Below are 7,785 nucleotides of genomic sequence, written 5' to 3'. Positions count from 1 at the left end.
CCTCCACGACCTCCTGTGTTCCCTACTCCGCCATGGCACCCAGAGCTGACATATCCACCATGGCGCCCACTCTGGAGGCCTCTCGTCTGGTAACCCTACTCCTAGAGGTCTCCAGAGTGCCCACCCCCCCTCCCCATTGGATGTTGTGTGGTGTGAGGACACGCCTTCCGGAGGGGGGAGTAATGTCAGACTCTGGTTCATGTTTTGTGTGTGTTTTGCTCCCCATGTGACTCCAGTGCCCTTATATGGTCCTTCCTGTACCTGTCCTTGTTTGTGTGTATTCGTCTCCAGCTGTGTTTATTAGTTTGTTCCCAGGTGTTCTCCATTGGTCCTGTGTATTTAAAGTGTGTTCCAGTTCTTGTTCTTTGTCAGCCGTTGAACGTCATCCTGATGTGTCGAGTCCTGCGATCCCCAGCCTTTGTTTAATAAACCCTTTTGATTTACTTTACTCCGTGTCTCCTCGCTCCTTCGTTCCTGTGTTCCTCGTGTGTGAAACGTGATAGCTGGTTATGTTATGCAAAAGTCAAAATGCATTAATTTACAAATAATTTGTTATGGTAAAATTGTTTTAAGCTCATAACATAGTATTGTGCAAGGAACCGCACGACAATAAGTATTTATTAAAATATAATCTGCTCTAGTAATCATAATTTGATGTTAATGTTTTTAAGGATCTTAAAAAAGTTAACTGATGGTAAAGTTTTAATAGATGTGTGTGTGTGTGTGTGTGTGTGTACTAAATGTATCTTTACTAATCCTTCCTGACACTATCTTTTTTTATCTTTGCTTAGGTGTAAAAAGTAGTTTAAAATAACTGACCAACGGTATACCGTTTGTGAACAATCCAACACTGTCCACACTGATAATAGTGATGTGGATATGATTGCAACAGCTAACATCCACCTATTACACAATTGTCATGGACCAAAGGCATTTGAAAGTGTTTAACAGCCAGTGCAAAGTTTCCAGCAAAGTTTGCACTGGTCAGATGTTTCGAATCATCAAAACAACTCCAAACAAACTTTGTTTTGGCCAGATTTAGATCAAAATTATGTCACACTAGTTCTTCCTCAATTTCAATTCAAGTACATCATTAAAGACCCATTGAAGTGCCTTGAAACACACAGCTTTATTCAGCTTATTCAATTCCTCCTTTGGATTTAATATGAAACTCTTACTACAGTAAAACAGTGATCATTTTTAGTAATGGTGATGATGTGCAGTTTGAAAAGCTTTTGTTTTATGTTGGTGTACGGCACTGGTATTTTCTTCTCTTCTACTCAACAGAGCTTATTATAATGTTGAGATCGTCTAACTGTTTGGGATGTGTGATCTCCTCCATAGTGCTTTTAAATACAGTATAGAATTCAAATGGATTTGATAGGTTTTGTGGACCATGCCGACTCGTGCATATGATCTGAATGATTTCAATGCATATCTTCTGAATGTGAATTTTGTCATTGTTTTGGAGTATGAATTTCCATTTGTGCCAAAATTGATTTGATTTAATTTTACCAAATACAATATAGTATTATATATACAATTAAAAAAATGCAAAGATAGAGTACCTTGAATGCGGTCCTGAAACCGATGGCACTATATGCATCATTGACCAGGAGATGAAGAAGACTGCCCAATTCAAATACCTCGGGTCCCTGGTCGCATCGGACGGTGACACAATCCCCGATGCCCGAGCAAGAATTAACGCGGCATGGATGAAGTGGAGACAGGTCACCAGGGCCCTGTGCGATAAGAAAATTCCAGAACACCTCAAGGCAAAAGTCTATAAGATTGTTGTGCGCCCAGTCGCTCTCTATGGAGCCGAATGTTGGCCCACGAGCAAGAAACACGAGCTAGTCCTCCATGCAATGGAAATGGGGACGCTCCAATGGATGCTTGGGCTAGCCCTCCACAACCACGTAATGAACGAGGATATCAGGCGATGACTTTGAGTTGCCCCAATCACAGCAAAGTTGAGAGAAGCCCATCTCAGGTAGTACGGTCACATCATGTGCAGCGACAGGGCTCTGTGGCAAGAACAGCAGTCTGCAGAAAAAAAAAAAAAAAACGTCAATAATAAAGGGATTTTCACTTTAACCCTCTGTGGTCGAAGCCACCGCTGGCGTTTTGTGGCATTTTTTCCTGATAACGCCGAAAATAACTTTAATTACGCTGTCATTTTAAGAGCAATGCATCATTCGAGTCTGTAAAGGGTCTACTTGTATTTGTATACAATCGTAATAACAAAATGCTGTGCTTTTGTAGAATAAAGAAAACAAACAGGTTGTACTTTCAGCCGTCTCGGTCTCCGCAAACTTCTTTTTGAAACATGCTTGGGCTAGCCCTCCACAACCACGTAATGAACGAGGATATCAGGCGATGACTTTGAGTTGCCCCAATCACAGCAAAGTTGAGAGAAGCCCATCTCAGGTAGTACGGTCACATCATGTGCAGCGACAGGGCTCTGTGGCAAGAACAGCAGTCTGCAGAAAAAAAAAAAAAAAACTTCAATAATAAAGGGATTTTCACTTTAACCCTCTGTGGTCGAAGCCACCGCTGGCGTGTTTTGTGGCATTTTTTCCTGATAACGCCGAAAATAACTTTAATTACGCTGTCATTTTAAGAGCAATACATCATTCGAGTCTGTAAAGGGTCTACTTGTATTTGTATACAATCATAATAACAAAATGCTGTGCTTTTGTAGAATAAAGAAAACAAACAGGGTGCACTTTCAGCCGTCTCGGTCTCCGCAAACTTCTTTTTGAAACACGTCAAAAAAATTAAGCTAAACTCAGCGAATACTTCACACACAGATTGAGAGATATGTCTGCAGAAAGCTTGAAGTGTCTACTTTTAAAAGTAAGTTTTTGAAAACAAATATTTTCTGATAAAGTAATCTGTATGAAACCAACGTGAGGTCCAGTCTTTCCTGCCGGAGCTCATTATCTGTAATGTGCTATTCATGCGGTAATCATCTACATGAGACGTGCAAACATGTAAACGCCCACATCACCTCCGTAAGCAAAGCAGCAAGATTCGTCAAGTTCATCTCAGCTACTTTTCCTTTCTGGAAGAAGAAGAACGTGATGTGACTCGCGTCTTGAGCAGCAGAGGAAATTATTTCCGTTAAGTAAGTAATTTGTTATTACTTGCATGTTGTCACTGTGTTATTTTGACATCAATTGTACACATCCCTGCTAAAAAAAAACAAACAAACAAAAAAACAGCTAAAACCTGGATTTAGCTGGTCATCCAGCCTGGTCATAGCTGGACAGAAGGCTGGTTTTAGAGGGATTATGACCACTTCTTAAGCTGGTCAGGCTCGGAGACAAGCTGGAACGACCAGCTAAAACCAGCTTGACCAGCCTAGCCAGGCTGGGAGACCAGCTAAACCAGCTACTTTCAGCTTAAACCAGCTAAGACAAGCCAACCAGCTTAGGCTGTTTTTAGCTGTTTTTTTTTTTTGTTGTTGTTTTTTTCAGTAGGGATTTTATTAATTAGACATTTCCCAAACTATAATTCCTGACTAAATGTATGAAATCAAGTAAAACATCTAAATGTCTCACAATGCCAGGATGTTTTTTATTTTAATGTTCTATAAAATATAAAACAATACGATATAAAAGTAATATGAGTCTTTACACTATAACACTAAGAACGTTATCGAGTCTATGAATGTTTAGAGCAATGTTTACTGTGAAATACTCTGAATGATCAGATTTGCGCATAGAATAAACTGTCAAACCACTTGTAAATGTGGTACTGAAATTGGTACGAGTAAAAAATATATCTAGATTTAGGTGTTTACATGATCTTACACATTGTTGGCATATTATTATTATTATTATTATTTAATTCAACAGCTTCAAAGTTTGCACTCTGTTTGTAGATTGTTAATATGTAACAAATAAATGCATTTTTTGTGGTTTAACGTATGTCTTGCTTTGAATCTCATAAGCTGTCTTAAAGAAAGAAGTATAGGAGTCCTGACACCTTGATAATATTGTGGTCTGTAGATTGTGTAACCAAAGCGAGTTGATTTTTTTATTACTAAAATTAAAATTGAATCAAAGCTCACTTAGGAGAATCTGCCAGAGAATAGCACTATGAATGTTTGGTAACACTTTAGAATAGGAAACACATATTCACTATTAATATTGTTGATGCTGTAAATTGTTTTCTGTAATCTTTTTTTCATTGTAAAAACTGATGTGGTTTTATATTGTTGATTTAGTTTATGAGTTGGTGATTAGCTGATGAGGATATATATTGTTTTTGAGGTTTTCTATTTTTGTGCATACTTTTAGGGTTGTTTGGCAAATGAATAAAGCCTTGCATTCCAATCCATTCATCATACAAAATGATCAGGTTAATTACCATTTGAGTCATTTGGATTCATTTCATGTTTCCATTATGAAGCTTGAATTTGGATAGACCGAGTACAGGCACAGAGTTTGTTTTCATGATCAGATAGGAATAGGGATTTATTCACAATAGAACAGCAGTAAGGAAAAGAAAAACATAAATAATGAAGTTTTGTAAGAATAAAGAAACCATTTTTATTTTTTGATGAAATATTCCTTTAGTTATTACAGACATCAAACATCCAGGTATACAGTCAAGCAAGGGAATTTGTGAACCTTGACATTTTCTGATTTTCTGCAATAATTTCACTAAATTCAGATCAGATCTTCAGAGAACAAGAATCCAATTAAACAGCACACACATGCACAAAAATATAATTATTATTTATTAAGCAGAATCATCCAAGAGTGAATGTCTTTGCTGAAAAAAAAATGTATGTGAACCTTGGCAGTGGTATAAATGTGATTAGTTACTGTATTAAAGCATTTTGTTTGAGACTGAGTGACTGAATGTGACTGAGTATCAAATATATTAGCATCTTGTATTGTATTGTATTGTATTGATATTTACATTGTAATGCAATTAATCCTTACCTTAACAATGCACCTAACGTTTTTTTTTTGTTGTTGTTGTTTGTTTTTTTCTGTCGCAGTTTATTTCTGCTACGAAATAAGTGATATCACCATCTACAGGGTATAGGAGGTGCCAAATCCCAAACTTGACAATGAGGCTACTTTAGGTGAATGTGAGCACATTAGTATAGCTTCTGAATCACAAGTGTTTCATACATGAGATGAGGCCAAATTAGCACATCCAGTGCAAGTAGGCTACTGCTTTTTAACTTTACTTAATACTATTTTATTCATCAGAAAAAGCTTTTATAGGATGTGGGTTTACTTGTGCCCTTTTTAAGCACTTGAGCTTAAAAGGATAGGGTCACCCACAAATTAAAATGCATCCATTATTTACTCACTCTATTATTGCACCAATGCCGTTTGCCCTTCTTTATTTTTCCAACCACAAAAGGAGCATTTAAAAAAAAAATGTCCCGCTCCTGAGTCATCCATATAATGTCAATGAATAGAGATCAGCATCAAGCTTTTAAAAATAGAGGCAAAAGTCTCACCAGATGGTCCATGCAACAAATGGGGGTGCTCAGGGGGTGTACGATAAGGTTTGGTGAGAAACAAAGCTAAATGTAATTTCATTTTTCAGTTATTTATATTTATAGGGAAAATTCTGACCTTGGCTGTTGGTCCTCCGCATTTCACTTTGACTCACACAGAGAAAGCACACAAGTGCACAGATTAATGAAATCCATGTATTTTGTTCTCTGAGGTGAATATCTCTGTTGTGTTTGTTGGAACAACATGTTATCATGTTCATATCTGTCAACTGCCATTCTGAATGTCATCTGACTGTCACGTGTGTGTTTCCGTTTAGTTTCTGTTTGCCCCAATTTGGTCTAATTTCTATTTCCTATTCTCATAATTAGTTAATCTTCATTCATTTAGATCACCTGTGTTGTGTTAATCATCTCGTTTGCTCCTTAGGTTTCCTGTCATCATAAGCCCTCAGTTTCTGTCGATTACTTTGTCTTGGATTAATGTTATTTTTCAATGGTTTAAGTGGTTGATGCTGATTAAAAAGACTCCTTTACTCCTACTCCTTCGTCGTGCGCATTCTCTACAACCACAACCCCGTGACAGAATCCAAGACCACACTGAAAGTGAGCAGCGCCTCTTCTCCCCGTGTTTATTTTGTTTAAGTGTTTTGTTTTCCCGTTCGTTTCTCCCCGCTCACATGGAGGAATGAGCAAGGTTCATCGCTGTAGCTCAGGCGAACCCCGACCCGATCGTCTACTCGAGGGCATTCGTGCCGCTCGCCCTCGCAAGCTCCCTCGAGCGGGAAACCCTTGTGACGCTGTTCCAGATCGGGATTACTTACCATCGCCCCGCGGAGCTCCCAGACCCCATCAACCTCGACTGGAAAGAGGCAGTCATCCTGTGTCTGGAGAGCCTCCGATCCCGATCCAGGACCCCTCCGCCGGCCGTTCCTCAGTCAAGCCTGCCGGCCGGGGCTTTCTCCAGCCCGCCGGCCATTCCGAAGTCTAGTTCCGAAGTTCCTGTGGCAAGCCCGCCGGCCGTTCCTGTGACAAGCCCACTGGCCGTTTCTGTGGCAAGCCCGCTGGCCACCTCAAAGTCAAGGCCGTCGGGGCTCACTCCAGCCCCAGAGCTCGCTCCAGTGTCGGCTCCAGCCCCAGAGCTCGCTCCAGTGCCCACTCCTCGAAAGCACCTTGCTGTGCCTGCTCCTCCAGAGCTCCATCCAGTGCCAGTCCCTCGTAAGCGCTTCCCTGATTCCTCGTTTAGCCCAGGAAGGGCTCCTGTTCCCCAGTTAAGCCCAGGAAGGGCTCCTGATCCCCAGTTAAGCCCAGGGAGGCCTCCTGATTCCTCGTTTAGCCCAGGGACGGCTCCTGATTCCTCGTTTAGCCCAGGAAGGGCTCCTGATCCCAAGTTAAGCCCAGGGAGGGCTCCAGATCCCCAGTTAAGCCCACGGAGGGCTCCTGTTCCCGAGTTTAGCTCAGTGAGGGCTCATGTCACCGTGCTTAGCCCAAGGAGGGCTCAAGTCTCTGAATCTCCTCCAGAGCGCCCCCCCAGGATTCCTAATCTCCTCCAAAAAATGTTTTTTTTTTTGGGGGGGGAGGGAGGCATATACCCATGGCTAAGGCCACGGAGGATCCTCCATGGCCTCCCGAGTCCCCTGATCCGCCATTGCCTCCTGAATTCCCTGCTCCGCCATGGCTCCCTGAACAGTCTGCTCCGCCATGGATGGACTTCCTGATCCACAATTTTTTTTAAGGGGTCATATGATGTTGCTAAAAATAACATTATTTTGTGTATTTGGTGTAATGAAATGTGTTTATGCAGGTTAAGGTAAAAAAAAAACATTATTTTCCACATACTTTACATTATTGTTTCTCCTCTATGCCCCACCTTTCTGAAATGCGGCAATTTTTACAAAGCTCATCGGTCTGAAAAGCGAGGTGTGCTCTGATTGGCCAGCTATCCAGTGCATTGTGTTTAGCCGAATACCTCAAGCGTGTGATGGAAATGTTACGCCCCTTACCATATTGTGATGCCCTGTCCGGTCGGAGCAACGAGACAAAAACATTAAAACCCATTATAAACAAGGCATTTGTTGCATCCAGTGGGGACATAATTACAGATTATAATGACTTATACCAGGGGTGTCCAATCTCGGTCCTGGAGGGCCACTGTCCTGCAGAGTTTAGCTCCAACCCCAATTAAACACACCTGCACCTGCACCAGCTAATCAAGGTCCTACTAGGCATACTAGAAACTGGCAGGCAGGTGTGTTGAGGCCTCTTTTGGAAGGCCAAACAAAGAAGTTTCGCTTTCA

Source organism: Sinocyclocheilus anshuiensis, unplaced genomic scaffold (genome assembly GCF_001515605.1).
Source record: "Sinocyclocheilus anshuiensis isolate Anshui unplaced genomic scaffold, SAMN03320099.WGS_v1.1 scaffold1549, whole genome shotgun sequence".
Lineage (NCBI taxonomy): Eukaryota > Metazoa > Chordata > Actinopteri > Cypriniformes > Cyprinidae > Sinocyclocheilus > Sinocyclocheilus anshuiensis.
This window is presented reverse-complemented; position numbering follows the sequence as displayed.